The sequence below is a fragment of the Dioscorea cayenensis genome, chromosome 8 (genome assembly GCF_009730915.1).
Source record: "Dioscorea cayenensis subsp. rotundata cultivar TDr96_F1 chromosome 8, TDr96_F1_v2_PseudoChromosome.rev07_lg8_w22 25.fasta, whole genome shotgun sequence".
Taxonomy (NCBI): Eukaryota; Viridiplantae; Streptophyta; class Magnoliopsida; order Dioscoreales; family Dioscoreaceae; genus Dioscorea; species Dioscorea cayenensis.
Window position 1 is genome coordinate 18,742,216 of NC_052478.1, and position 16,256 is coordinate 18,758,471.

Consider the following 16,256-nt stretch of genomic DNA (forward strand, 5'->3'; position numbering starts at 1 on the left):
TGCTGCTTTTTCGGAAGGGAAATAACGGGCAAGAAAAGCTTCTACCATATCCTCCCATGTGGTGATCGATGCTTTAGGTAATGAGGGTAGCCACTGCTTCGCTCTCCCCGCAAGTGCACAGGTTTGTCGAAGTAATAATGCCGGGTGAGCGATCAATGATAAGTGTGACAATGATTCAATTCTCAACAATTAAAAGCAACAAGTAAGAGAGCAAAAGTAAGGAGGAGGTAAGCCAATCGATAAAGATGGGGTACTCGGATGATGCTTCACCTGGGATAATCGCTTCAAGTGCAAGAACTCTCTATTATGCTTCCTAATCAATGCAATGGTGAGTCGTGGAAATCCTTACATACATAGTCCCAAATCTAAGGTCAACTATGCCTAACTCTATTCATGTCCCGGAGGAGAGATTAAATAACCTCTCAACCTCGCACTCGAATAAAGTTGCAATGAACTGTAGGGATTCCATGTGATAAATCTCTTCCTAATTATAGACCTAACCCTTTGGTCCAGGCGGAAGGTCCCTAACCACAATTAAGCCCTAGATACTAAGATCCTCTCAACGCTTCACTCCGTTGCACGCGTAACTAAGCCCCAGCGGAGATTCATTCCTTAGCCCATTCACTCTATTATGGCCGCAAAGAACTCGAGGAACGGAGGTAGAATCTATCACGTCAGAGGGGAAAGGGGACGCTCCTGTACCTGTCGACTCACCCTCTCAACCCTCTCGAACCTAGATTTGTCTAACGCTCGTGGTGTGTCACTCACTCACAAGGTTACCAATAAAAACTCTCAACCCTAGTGTCACTCTAGGGGAAATGTTCATACAATCAAGCATTCAAGTTTGGAACTCACAATAAACATCTAATTATTGAAAGCATAATAAAGAAGTTCAATGAAACGAATACATCCTAGGGTTCACAATCACCTAAGTACCCACTAGGGGTTTAGTTCTCCATGGAGCTAAGTACAATCAAAGAAATTGAATGTAAAAGCGATGAATCCATAAAGAAACCCCCTCAATGATCATGTTGATGGTCTTGTGGAGAGTCCTCTACTCGTCGCAAGGGATCCTTTGTCCGGCTTAGGATACACCTCGCCGGATCGATGCCGACGAAAGATCTCCCAATAACCTTCTTAGAAATCACACGCGATGTCAGAGGCGTAGAACCTCTCCAAAACCCTAGCCAATACCCCTCAAAACCCTAGCGGAAGCCCTCTCTCAAGTTAGGGAAAAGATGCAGAAAAGAATACCAAAATCGGGACTGAATCAGCTTTAAATAGGGCTGGAATCGGGCGACTCCACGGGCTTGGACGGTACACGCGTCCGTGCGGAAATTCCACACGGCCGTGGATAATTTCCACACGCCCATGTGGATTCTCTGTTTCTCTGTTTTTTCTGCCTGCTGTGAACAGTGCTGCTACAGTTGGGCACACATTTACATATTTTCCATATTTTCATCGGGGTAACGCTACAGTTCGACCTGAATAACTTCCCAATTCCATATTTTCATCGGGGTAACGCAAACGGGCACACGTTTATATCATGAATCACTTGCTTCTTCAATGATATACAAGTTGGTGGAGCTCTCATTCTTATGTGCGTAAATCGGAATGCTCGAGTGTGACTGCCTTTGTGCCCCTCCAAATAGATGTGCTCACTCGAATGCAAGGAGGTTGGCACACGCTCTAGCATCTCACACCTGACCTATGTCTTCCCATTTGAACTTCGGCAAGATTTCCTCCAAAATAGGTGCATTATGATCCACATTGGCCTATTTCCTTCATACTCGGCCTCACAACCCTACCTACATAAAAGTAACATAAAAACACACTTATTAGAGTAAAAACCTGAGAAACGTAATGCTCAACATAAGGAATGAACACTTCGCATTCATATCGCACAAGCACTTATCAAACTCCCCCACACTTAAGCTTTTGCTTGTTCTCAAGCAAACATTAAAACATTCTATGCATCAATGAAGAAAATATTGAAAGTGCTTGGCCTTAGGTTCATCGAGGCATACAAAGAAAGTATTCTACAAGTAAGGAAAATTTCAACACTTAATACAAAAAATCAATGCTCTAGCTAAAAACTTGAATAAAAAAGGACAACAAACCCGGATTTCGTGTATGTGTGTGATCTCACTCAAAACAACCCAAAGTATACTCCTCAAAGTTCTAAGTACAAGGTACTTATTTATCTACAAAAGTGACAAAAATTTTAAAAGATGGTAGTAGCTTCACACATCCTCTAAGGTAGCCCTTTCCAAAGCGGCCGCTAAGGTGGCTTTCACACTTTCGAGGTGGTAGCTTTTTCTACCCGAGTGGTAGCTTTCACTCATCCTATGAGATAGCTCTTTCTGTCATTAGGGTATAACTAGTATCCGACTTGTGAGAGTAGGTTCATATTTCATAGGTGGTAGCTCTTTCCACACAACAAATACAAATAAACAATAAAACTATTTTGTTCCTTCTTTTCATTTTCATTTTTTTTTTTTTTGAATTTAGCAAAAGAAGTAAACCTAACTAGTCTCTTTAACATCGAACATGAGTTTCCAATAGAGTTTAGAGAGTGAGTAGTGCACTAAGTGTAAATCGGGCAAAAATTCCTAAAAATTCAAGGAAGAACTAGAGTATGAAAACATTCAATGTTAACAATTCTCCTAGACTTAAGAATACAATCATTGCAACTAAGGCGAACTGCCATTGGCTATGTGAGCATATATCAATCAAGAACAATAGAAAAGATGTGCGCATTATGAAACTCCCCCCCACACTTAAGTTGTACATTGTCCTCAATGTACACATGTAAGCTCACTCAAAATATATCATTCAAAAATAGATGTGGGAGAAGCAATCAAAACAATACTCCCCTGACTCTTTGTGTTGCGTTTGATGAAGTTAATTCATTAGGAGTAGTGTTCCAACGGGTTGTGAAGCTCACACAGCCAAGTGTCGAAGCACCTTGGCTGTGCCCATGACTAAGTCTCAATTCCCAAGATGACAAGACCATCTGCACGCATACATGAAGGGGTTCAGTGAAGCTCAAGAAAAACAAAAATAACTCGAGTGTATAAAAGATGAAGCAATGAATACAACTCGGTAAATGCAACATAACATAAACTCAGAAGGAAAAATCCTTTCTGAGTGAACAAGTCTAAAACCAAGAAAATAGAATAAAGTAAAATGCACGAAAGTAAAAGAAAAGTCAAGTGTCCGAGTCACTCTCGGGCTCCTGTACTGCTCCTGCTGCTGAAGTGGAAGCACATGGTGTGTCCACTGGTGTTGGAGTCGAGGATGGAGGTGCTGGAGGAACTGACGGGGCCTGAAGGGTCCTCAGCTGTAGGACAAATGATGAGCCAACGTCTCGCTCTAGGATCCGTTGTAATATGTCGAAACGTGCCATGAACTCTGTATACTGAGTGGCCTGCGTAGCCCGAATCTCGGCAACCTCAGCTCGGACCACTCCTATAGAATTCTCGAGCCTCTCAAAGCGATCATTGGCTCGAGATGGTGAAAACATAAGCACTGGGGGTGGTTCCTCAGCTTCTGGAGGTGCCTCGGTCTCCATCGATGCTGGCTGAGGCTCGGGGGCGGGCTGAGATGCTCCGGCTTCATCACCCTCATCCTCAGCTATCTCTGGGGCTGGTAGGACTAAAGCAAAGACCCCTGTCTGAACCCTACAAACCATGCCCATCAACCGCATTGTCTCTAAACTCAGGGGAGTGGGTACACACGTCTTCTCGGCCCCGCGAATCAAATCAAAGAAACCCATACCCAGCACTAATCTCGTAATGTAGGGGCCCGAGAAGATCACTCCCAGTCTAGCATAGTGTCCCTGGTATCTGATGTACTCTGCCTGAATGTGCCCTAAGTGAATCACTATGTGCTCTACCATCGAGTACAAGTACAGCAGCTCCTGACGGCTCAAAACACCAGTACTGTCACCGCGGCCATTCACTGACCTACTCATGATGGCGTGCAAATATCTGTATGCAGGTCAGGAAAGGCTCGTGGCCTTGGACACCCCTGGCTCGTACTGACCTTGACCACATAGTACTCTGTAAGCTCTCTGTGTGGTCAAGGTTCCAGGATAATCAGTAGGCAACTGTGCATACTCCTCTATATCCGTGAATGCCTCCTCATACAAGCCTAGTATTATGGAAAACTGTGTAATGCTCAAGCTATGGTGCCGTCCAAATACTCTGAACTGAATGGTGTCCAAACTGTCAAAGCTCGAATACGCTCTATCAAACTCGAACGAGGATAGCACCACCAGTGTAAACTCTCGGATGGCTGGCTCTCTAATCGTCAGCAACTGCCGCCAACCACCTTCTGAAACTAGATCCTCGATCTCATCAGCAAACTCATCTCCCTGCTGAAGCTCCCGTAGTATAGTCGTGTCCAAAAATCGAGTCTGTCCGAAACGGAGTCTCGACAAACGCTCATAATGGACCTGATGTTCGGGAATCGCAAATCGCATGCCCTCGGGCTCAGGGGATGACTCACGTGGCCTCTTATCAGCTTGCTTCTTTGACCTAAGTGCCATAATCTGCAAAATTTAAACGAAATTGATCAAACAAATTGATAAAACAATACTGCAAAAATCAACACGGTCGTGTGGAATTTCCGCACGCCCGTGTGGATCCACGGGGCGTGAGAACCGCACGACCATGCATCAACAATCCAAAAATACAACTTAATATTACTTCTAACTTCGTTCTAAACATAAATCATCATTCCAATTGAAGAAACAAAGCATTATTAACCAGATTAATCGATAGAAACTATGAATTGACGAAGAAGATGATGAAAAGGAATTTACCGACGAGGAGGAGTGAGAAAATGAAGAGCAGGCCGGAAAACTTCGCTAAAATCCTACCAAACTGACGCTATGGACTCGGAGAGTACTGTGAGAGTGTTTTCAAGTGAAAAGGAGTCGTGAAGAGGGAGAGGAATCATTCTCTTTTAAACAGAACTCGCGACTTTTGCCATTCTGTGCATCGACACGGGCGTGCAGAAATTACACATGCCCATGTGCCAGACCCACAAGGGCAGACGCACGCCCTTGTGGCTTCCCAGGACATCCGAGAAAAATATCAAATCTTACACACGCCCTTGCGGAAATTCTCCATGGGCGTGGACATTTATATGCTCAACTCACAGGGGCAGCCGCACGCCCCTGTATTTTCTCGGGATGGAGGGAACACCCTGCAGAGATTCGCATGGGCGTGCGGAAATTACCCACGCCCGTGTGTGGTTCACAAGGTCGCCCACAGGGGCTAGTCCATGCCACTGTGTGCTCTTGGGAAAATCTGCCCAACTCTACAGGAGTTTATACGCCCGTGCGGAAATTACCCACGGGCGTGTGCCAGTTGCATGGTCGTTCACAGGAGCAGCCGCACGCCCCTGTGCCTTCTCTGGATGAGCTCGCAGTATACACCCACGGGCGTGTGGAAATTCCACACGCCCGTGTGTTTTCTCTGGATGACTTAGAAAAACCTACAGGCTCTGCAGAACTATTCTGAACATGTTTACACACTCAGAGCCTGCTATATTATGCAAAATTTACCGGATAAAAACACAAAATAGAACTCAAACGACCAAACTTCGCCAACTCTCAACAAAACACACAATGAGTACTTTTAAAATCCCACAACAAAATCGCAGCACAAGCACTTAAAAATTGAAACACCAACACTTAACAGTTTATTCATGAAAACAAACTAAACTAAAAGGTGCGAGTACAATAATCACTTGGGTTGCCTCCCAAGAAGCGCTTGTTTAACATCACTAAGCTTGACGTATCTTTCTTACCTCATGGGGGTTCATAAATGAAGGTTGCCCTCTTACCCATGGCTTGAAAGCATGATGAGCAAAATCTCTTAAGGGTAGAGGGTGTACTCTCGGGCTTCGGACCACCTAGCAATGGTTCGTCCAACTTGCTTGGCTCATGTACGTCTCCAACAATCATGGAGCATTTTTGGTGGCGTTTTCGAGCCCTCTTCATTTTCCGTAATACCGTCTTCAAGATCCCCGGGGTAGATGTTTCTTCTCCAGTCGAACCAAGCATAATTACTTCTTCATTGCTCTCCTCTTGGTCGAACAAACCTTCATATGGATCCGGGTTGAACATTTCCTGCAAAAATTCATCAACAAGCTCATCAGTAGTGTCTAGAAAGTATAAAGTGTCATCGAAATCAAGAGAATGCCGCATGGCTTCAGCAAGGCGGTATGTGAGCTTGTCATCTCCAACTCTTAATGTGAGCTCTCCGCCGTCTATGTCAATCAATGCTTTGAAAGTCCGCAAGAACGGTCTCCCAAGTATCAAGGGTACATCCGCATCCTCATCGACATCTAGCAAAATAAAGTCAACCAGAAAAATGTACTTGTCCACCTTGACAAGCACGTCTTCAATGATGCCTCTCGGATGTCGTACCGTTCGGTCCGCCAATTGTAAAGTCATCCGAGTAGGCCTAGGCTCTCCTAAGCCTAGCTTTCAGAAGAAAGTATATGGCATGACGTTGATACTTGCCCCTGAATCCGCCAATGCCATTTCCTCACCTAAGTTGCCGATGTTACCGTTCGGTCTTTCTTCTTGTTCGGTATGTTCTTTTGCAACACCACCGAGCATGAAGCATCTAGCACCACTGAAGCACTCTCCTCCAATTTCATCTTGTTGGTCAATAGGTCTTTCAGGAACTTCGTGTACTTAGGCATTTGAGCCAATAACTCTACGAAAGGAATATTGATGTGGAGTTGCTTGAACAGACTCAGGAACTTCTTATACTGTTGACAAGGTCCCCTTGCGTATATCCCGCAAGTGCACGGGTTTATCGAAGTAATAATCCCGGGTGAGCGGGGTCGAATCCACAGGGAGTAGGGAAAAAAGACACTTAATTCGATTCTTAACTATGTGGAGTATCAACAATGATAAGTGTGATAATGATTCAATTCTCAACAATTAAAAGCAACAAGTAAGAGAGCAAAAGTAAGGAGGAGGCAAGGCAATCGATAAAGATGGGGTAATCGGATGATGCTTCACTTAGGAAAATCGATTCAAGTGCAAGAACTCTCTCTATTATGCTTCCTAATCAATGCAATGGTGAGTCGTGGAAATCCTTACATACATAGTCCGAAACCTAAGGTCAACTATGCCTAACTCTATTCATGTCCCGGAGGAGATATTAAATAACCTCTCAACCTCGCAATCGAATAAAGTTGTAGTGAGCTCTAGGGATTCCAAGTGATAAATCGCTTCCTAATTATAGACCTAACCCTTTGGTCCATGCGGAAGGTCCCTAGCCACAATTAAGCCCTAGATACTAAGATCCCCTCAACGCTTCACTCCATTGCATGCGCAACTAGGCCCCAGCGGAGGTTCATCCCTTAGACCATTCACTCTATTATGGCCGCAAAGAACTCAAGGAATGGAGATAGAATCTATCACGTCGGAGGGGAAAGGGGACGCTCCTGTACCTCTCGAGTCACCCTCTCCAACCTAGCTTTGTCTAACGCTCGTGGTGTGTCACTCACTCACAAGGTTACCAACAAGAACTCTCAACCCTAGTGTCACTCTAGGGGAAATGTTCATACAATCGAGCATTCAAGGTTGGAACTCACAATAAACATCAATTTATTGAAAGCATAATAAAGAAGTTCAATGAAACGAGTACATCCTAGGGTTCACAATCACCTAAGTACCCACTAGGGGTTTAGCTCTCCATGGAGCTAAGTACAATCAAAGAAATTGAATGTAAAAGCAATGAATCCATAAAGAAACCCCCTCGATGGTCGTGTCGATGGTCTTGTCGAAAGTCCTCTACTCGTCGTCCAAGTATTCCTTCATCCGGTATAGGATTCACCTCGATTGAAGCTCCCCTACCAAACTTCTTCCCAATGGAATCACGATGTCGGAGCCGTAGAACCTCTACAAAACCCTAGCCAATACCCCTCAAAACCCTAGCCTAAGCCCTCTCTCAAGTTGGGGAAAAGATGGAGAAAAGAATACCAAAATCGAGGCTGAATCGGCTTTAAATAGGGCTGGAATTGGAGGACTCCACGAGCGTGGACGGTACACGCGCCCGTGTGGAATTTCCACACGGGCGTGGGTAATTTCCACCCGCCCGTGTGGATTCTTTGAAATTGTCATTTTTGGCCGGCTGTGAACAGTGCTATGCCAAAAATACTCCCGAATCCACTTTTGATCGAGGTAACATAAACGGGCACACGTTTATGCTATGGATCGCTTTGCTTCTTCAATGACGGATAAGTTGATGGAGATCTTGTTCTATGTGCATAAGTCGGAATGCTTGAGTGTGACTGCCCTTATGCCCCTCCAAATAGTTGTGCAAACTCAAATACATGGAGGTTGGCACACACTCTAGCATCTTGCACCCGACTTATATCTTCGCGTTTGAACCTTAGCAAGATTTCCTCCAAAATCGGTGCATTGTGATCCACATTGGCTTCTTTCCCTCATAATTGGTTTCACAACCCTACCTGCATAAAAGTAACATAAAAACACACATATTAATGTAAAAACCCGAGAAAAGTAATGCTCAACATAAGGAAAGAATGCTTCGCATGCATATCACACAAGCACTTATCAAACTCCCCCACACTTAAGCTTTTGCTTGTTCTCAAGCAAAAATTAGACATTCTGTGCATCAATGGAGAAAATATTGAAAGTGCTTGGCCTTAGGTTCACCAAAGTATACAAAGAGAGCATTCTACAAGTAAGGGAAATTTCAACATTAAAAACAAAAAAATCAAAGCTCTAGCTAAAAACTTGAATAAAAAAGGACAACAGACCCGAAATCGTGTACGTGTGTGAACTCACTCAAAACAACCCAAGGTATACTCCTCAAAATTCTAAGTACAAGGGACTTATTTATCTACAAAAGTGACAACAATTTCAAAGATGGTAGTAGCTTCGCACATCCTCTAAGGTAGCCCTTTCAAAAGCGGCCGCTAAAGTGGCTTTCACACTTTCGAGGTGGTAGCTCTTTCTACCGGAGTGGTAGCTTTCACTCATCCTATGAGATAGCTCTTTCTCTTATTAGGGCATAGCTAGTATCCGACTTATGAGAGTAGATTCATACTTCATAGGTGGTAACTCTTTCCACCCAACAAGCACAATAAAACTATTTTGTTTCTTTTTCTTTGCATTTTCCATTTTTTTTTTCAGAATTTGCACAAGAAACAACTATAACTAGTCCCTTTAACATCAAACTTGAGTTTCCAATAGAGTTTAAAGAGTGAGTAGTGTAACAAATATAAATCGGGTAAAAATTCCTAGAAATTCAAGCAAGAACTAGAGCATGAAAACATTCAATGTTAGAAATTCTCCTAAACTTAAGAATACAATGTTTGCAACTAAGGTGAACCGCCATTGGCTATGTGAGCATATAACAATCATGAACAATAGAAAAGATGTGTGCACAATGAAACTCCCCCCCCACACTTAAGTTGTACATTGTCCTCAATGTACACATGCAAGCTCACTCAAAATATATCATTCGAAAATAGATGTGGGAGAATCAATCAAAACAATACTCCCCTGACTCCTAGTGTTGCGTTTGATGAAGCTAATTCGTTGGGAGTAGTGTTTCAATGGGTTGTGAAGCTCACACGGCTAAGTGCCGAAGCACCTTGGCCGTGCCCATGACTAAGTCTCAATTCCCAAGATGACAAGACCATCTGCACGCATACACAAGGGGGTTCAGTAAAGCTCAAGAAAAACAAAAATAACTCGAGTATACAAAAGATAGAGCAATGAATACAACTCGAGACAACAAATTGAAAATAAACTCAGAAGGAAAATCCTGTCTGAGTATACAAATCCAAAATAAAATGCAGAAAGTAAAATGCAAAAAATAAAAACAAAGAAGATAAAGACGCCTCAAGTGTCGGTTTCAATAGCTAGTACATCTGTTTCCGTTGCTGGTGAAGATGACGCTGGTGCTGCAAAATAAATGAAGATTGGCAAAGAAAAGAGAAAGAAATGCTTACCGACAAAATGAGAATGAAAGACTAGAAAAAGGCCGGAAAACTCAATTAACAACCCTCTAAAACGACGGTGAGAGGTCAGGAGAGAGCAAAGATATGTTCTCAAAATGTTTGAGGGTGAAAAGATAGAGAAAACCGAAAAGATATTAAAGAAAACCTGTGGTTCTAGCATTTCTGTACATCCACACGGGCGTGTGGAAACTACCCACGCCCGTGTGACCGACCCACAGGGGCAGATGCATGCCCCTGTGGACTCTCCATGTAACCGGGAAAATTTCCCTAAGACCCACGCCCGTGCTAAAATTCCACACGGGCGTGGACATTCACAGGCCCAACTCACAGGGCAAACGCACTCCCCTATGTCTTCTCGGGATCGAGAGATCCTCTGCAGAGATTCGCACGGGAGTGCAAAAATTACCCACGCCCGTGTGTGGTTCACAAGGTCGCCCACAGGGGCGAGTCCACGCCCTTGTGTGCTCTCGGGATAAACTGCCCAACTCTGCAGGAATTCACACACCCGTGCGGAAATTACCCACGGGCGTGTGACAGTCTCATGGTCGTTCACAGGGGCAACCGCACACCCCTGTACCTTCTCTGGATTAGCTCGCAGTGCAAATCCACGGGCGTACGGAAATTCCACACGCCCGTGTGTTTTCTCTGGATGCCTTAGAAAATTTTGCAAGCTCTGCAGAACTATTCTGAACATGTTTACACACTCAGAGCCTACTATATTATGCAAAATTTACCAGATAAAAACACGAAATAGAACTCAAACGACCAGAACTTCACCAAAACACATGAAAGCACAAGATAACACCAACTGTCCACAAGAAAAGCATAGCAATGGCATATAAGAATCCAAACACCAACACTCAAGCTCTTATTGATGCAAACACTAAACTAAAAACTAGGAAAACAGTAATTGCTTGGGTTGCTTCCCAAGAAGCGCTTGTTTTACGTCACTTAGCTTGACGTACCTCTTCCTTACCTTATGGGGGCTTGAAAAGAGTGTGTTCCTCCTGACTAGATATTGCATAGCAACTTCCTTTAAACCAAAAATCTAATTGCCGGGGTGGAATATTTGTTGAAGAGTCCAACCATCTTACCTTTGGCCTCCAAGGAAACAATTTGGGTTGGGAATTGTCCAAGCTTAGCATAGGTGGGTCATTGGATGGTTTAAATCTCCTACCCACATCTTCTCCCAACCCCAAAATCTCTTTCTTGCAATTTACGAATTGATCAATCCCAAAGAGTGGTGCTTGTTCCATTACCTAAGGATTTACTTCTTCTTGTGTATTTTCAGCTTCAAGGGAACATGACACTAGCAAATCCCCTTGAAACATTTCTCGCTCATAAGCACAATCTTCATTCACACTGTCCAAAATCTCAAAATGGTATTCAGCTTCTCCCTTTTCATTTTCTACACCAATGTACTCAATTTGCCCAACTTCTTCATTGTCGTTCACTACCACATCATCTCTACAAGGAACTTGAATTGCTTGCTCAAATGCTTGTTCTTCCTTGGAGAGTGTGTCAAGTATCCCTCCTAATTGATGCTCAAGGTTTTTAAAGGAGGCTTCATGACATCTTAGTGTGGTCTCCATATTTTGGACGTAGACATCGGATGCTTCAATGAAGTTAGCTAATACTCTTAGCAACTGAAGTGCATCCTCTCCGAGTATCTCACCCGTTTGACATTCCTGTTGAGGTGCTTCCCAATGTTGTTCACCATTATGCCATAATACGTTTGGGTAGCCCACTTCAATTGGATGATATACGTCGTAACATGGAATGTTCTGTTGTTGTGAAGCTAAAATTCTATCAACTTTTTCACTCAGAGCTTCAACCTGCAAATGTAGAGCAACGACTAGGTCATCATCATTTAAAATCCTTGCAAGAAAAAGTAAGACATGACAAAAGAAAATAAATGAGAATGATGGAAGAATAAGAGAGTGTGAAATAATTTTATTATTTTTTTTTTTTAGGAAAAATCAGAACGGTAAAGAAGGGTAAATAGCTAAGAAAACAAAGTGCAAAGTATCTCTAAATGCCTACTCCCCGGCAACGGCGCCAAAAACTTGACAAGGTCCCCTTGCGTATATCCCGCAAGTGCACGGGTTTGTCGACGTAATAATCCCGGGTGAGCGGGGTCGAATCCACAGGGAGTAGGGAGTAAAGACACTTAATTCGATTCTTAGCTATGTGGAGTATCAACAATGATAAGTGTGATAATGATTCAATTCTCAACAATTACAAGCAACAAGCAAGAGAGCAAAAGTAAGGAGGAGGCAAGGCAATCGATAAAGATGGGGTACTCGGATGATGCTTCACTTAGGAAAATTGTTTCAAGTGCAAGAACTCTCTCTATTATGCTTCCTAATCAATGCAATGGTGAGTCGTGGAAATCCTTACATACATAGTCCTAAATCTAAGGTCAACTATGCCTAACTCTATTCATGTCCCGGAGGAGATATTAAACAACCTCTCAACCTCGCACTCGAATAAAGTTGCAATGGGCTCTAGGGAATCCAAGTGATAAATCACTTCCTAATTATAGACCTAACCCTTTGGTCCAGGCGGAAGGTCCCTAGCCACAATTAAGCCCTAGATACTAAGATCCCTCAACGCTTCACTCCATTGCAAGCGCAACTAGGCCCCAGCGGAGGTTCATCCCTTAGACCATTCACTCTATTATGGCCATAAAGAACTCAAGGAACGGAGGTAGAATCTATCACGTCGGAGGGGAAAGGGGACGCTCCTGTACCTCTCGTCTCACCCTCTCAACCCTCTCCAACCTAGCTTTGTCTAACGCTCGTGGTGTGTCACTTACTCACAAGGTTACCAACAAGAACTCTCAACCCTACTGTCATTCTAGGGGAAATGTTCATACAATCAAGAATTCAAGGTTGGAACTCACAATAAACATCAATTTATTGAAAGCATAATAAAGAAGTTCAATGAAACGAGTACATCCTAGGGTTCACAATCACCCAAGTACCCACTAGGGGTTTAGCTCTCCATGGAGCTAAGTACAATCAAAGAAATTGAATGTAAAAGCAATGAATCCATAAAGAAACCCCCTCGATGGTCGTGTTGATGGTCTTATGGAAAGTCCTCTACTCGTCGTCTAAGGATTCCTTCATCTGGTATAGGATACGCCTCGATCGAAGCTCCCCTACCAACCTCCTTCCTAATGGAATCACGATGTCTGAGCCATAGAACCTCTCCAAAAACCTAGCCAATACCCCTCAAATCCCTAGTCGAAGCCCTCTCTCAAGTTGGGGAAAAGATGGAGAAAAGAATACCAAAATCGGGGCTGAATCGGCTTTAAATAGGGCTGGAATCGGGCGACTCCACGGGCGTGGACGGTACACGCGCCCGTGCGGAATTTCCACATGGGCGCGGCTAATTTCCACACGCCCGTGTCGATTCTCTGAAATTGTCATTTTCGGCCGGTTCTGAACAGTGCTATGCCAAAAATACTCCCGAATCCACTTTTCATCCAGGTAACATAAACGGGCACACGTTTATACCATGGATCGCTTTGCTTCTTCAATGACGGATAAGTTGATGGAGATCTTGTTCTATGTGCATAAGTTAGAATGCTTGAGTGTGACTGCCCTTGTGCCCCTCCAAATGGTTGTGCAAACTCAAATACGGGGAGGTTGGCACACACTCTAGCATCTCGTACCCGACTTATATCTTCGCGTTTGAACCTTAGCAAGATTTTCTCCAAAATCGGTGCATTGTAATCCATATTGGCTTTTTTCCTTCATAATTGGTTTCACAACCCTACCTGTATAAAAGTATAAAAGTAATCCATATTAATGTAAAAACCCGAGAAAAGTAATGCTCAACATAAGGAAAGAATGCTTCGCATTCATATCACACAAGCACTTATCAACTGTTCATCCCCTTGGTCATTCTTCAATCTAGAGGGGTAAGGGATTCTTGGCTTGAATGGTGGGGGTGCCACCTCTTTCTCTTTGTTTACTCCCTCCTCAACCTCTACAACCTCGGGTGCATGTTCTTTCGGCTTTTTACTCGAAAGCCTTCCTTCAACCTCACGACCACTTCTCAAAGTGATCGCCTTCACATGTTCTCTAGGATTGGTTTCTGTGTTGCTTGGTAAACTTTCATGTGGCCTTTCGGAGAGAGACTTCACAATTTGCCCCACCTGATTTTCAAAGTTATGCAAGGAGGCGGTGTGATTGCAAAGTGTAGCCTCGACTGATTCAAACCTTGTATTTGCTGATTGAACAAATCTAGCCAAGTGCTTCTCCAAATCCGTCATTCAGGTTTCCAAGCCTGAAATTATGTTTTCCACATGAGGGGCTTGTTGTTGTTGTTGGAAACCCGATGGCCACAAGGTCTTCTGTGGTCCTTGATTACTCCATGAAAAATTGGGATGATTCTTCCAACCTGAATTGTAGATGTTGCTGTATGGATTCCCTTGAGGTCTCATGCCATTACCTACAAAGTCAACGTTCTCAACTGAAGAAACATCACCAATGATGATTGGGCAATCGGAGGAAGCATGTCCTCCACCACAACCGGTGCAATTGGTCACGGCCCCAACTCTATTCAAAGCTATAAGATCTAGCTTCTTACTCAAACTCTCCACTTGGGCCACCAATGAAGTTACCGCATCAATTTCATGGAGACCGACCACCTTTTTCTTCTCCCTAGCATTCCACTGGTAGCTATTTAACCCCATTTCCTAAATCAATTGACGAGCCTCATCGGGGGTCTTGCTACCTAAGGTACCTCTTGCCGCTGCATCCAAGAGTTGCCTTGTACTCGGGTTCAAACCATTGAAGAAGGTTTGAACAATCATCCACTCTGGGAATCCGTGTTGCGGACACTTTCGCAGGAGTTAATTGAACCTTTCCCATGTCTCAAATAGAGACTCCAATTCCAACTGCACAAAGGATGAGATCTCATTCCTAAGCTTTGCTGATTTTTCGGGAGGGAAATAACGGGCTAGAAAAGCTTCTACCATCTCCTCCCATGTAGTGATTGATGCTCTAGGTAATGAGTGTAGCCACTGCTTTGCTCTCCCCTTTAAGGAAAATGGAAAGGCTCTCAATTTGATGGCATCATCCGTCACACCATTTATCTTCAGCATGTCGCATACCTCGAGGAAGCTCTCTATGTGACTGTTTGGATCCTCATCGGCCAAACCGTTGAATTGTGCAGACTGCTGCAGCATATGGATGAATGCCAGCTTTAGCTCGAAGTTCTGAGCTGTAATTGGGGGACGCACAATACTCGATTGTGTCCCCAACACTGAAGGTGTGGCATTATCGGATAGTGTTCGTTGTTGCTCATTTTCTTCTGCCATGTTTTCAGATCCTTATACTGCCAAATCAGCTAGATTATGGTGTTCTTGCACAGGTTCTTTCCCTTTTCATCTAAGTGTACGTTCAAGCTCAGGGTCTCTTTCAATCAATATTGATGGAATCCCTCGGGTCATAACCTGGAGCTACACCAAAAAGAAAGAAAAAGACAATCAGAACGATGATAGAATAAGAAGATATGAATAAGAATGTGTGGTGAAATAGCTAAGAAAACAAAGTGCAAAGTATCTCTAAACGCCTAGCTCCCCGGCAATGGCGCCAAAAACTTGACAAGATCCCCTTGCGTATATCCCACAAGTGCATGGGTTTGTCGAAGTAATAATCCCGGGTGAGCGGGTATCGAATCCACAGGGAGTAGGGAGTAAAGACCCTTAATTCGATTCTTAGCTATGTGGAATATCAACAATGATAAGTGTGACAATGATTCAATTCTCAACAATTAAAAGCAACAAGTAAGAGAGCAAAAGTAAGGAGAAGGTAAGGCAATCCATAAAGATGGGGTACTCGGATGATGCTTCACCTGGGATAATCGCTTCAAGTGCAAGAACTCTCTATTATGCTTCCTAATCAATGCAATGGTGAGTCGTGGAAATCCTTACATACATAGTCCCAAATCTAAGGTTAACTATGCCTAACTCTATTCATGTCCCGGAGGATAGATTAAATAACCTCTCAACCTCGCACTCGAATAAAGTTGCAATGAGCTGTAGGTCCCTAACCCTTTGGTCCAGGAAGAAGGTCCCTAACCAAAATTAAGCCCAAGATACTAAGATCCTCTTAACGCTTCACTCCGTTGCATGCAAAACTAAGCCCCAGCGGAGATTCATCCCTTAGACCATTCACGCTATTATGGCCGCAAAGAACTCGAGGAACGGAGGTAGA

At 43.7% G+C, this 16,256-nt stretch overlaps 1 non-coding gene across 1 annotated transcript; it reads left to right on the top strand.

Moving 5' to 3' along the window:
* Positions 1 to 14,861: 14,861 nt before the first annotated feature.
* LOC120268079 lies at positions 14,862 to 14,968 on the top strand. Its single transcript, XR_005538748.1, has one exon. It is a non-coding gene; the product is annotated as a small nucleolar RNA R71 (small nucleolar RNA).
* The last annotated feature ends 1,288 nt before the right edge of the window (positions 14,969 to 16,256 follow it).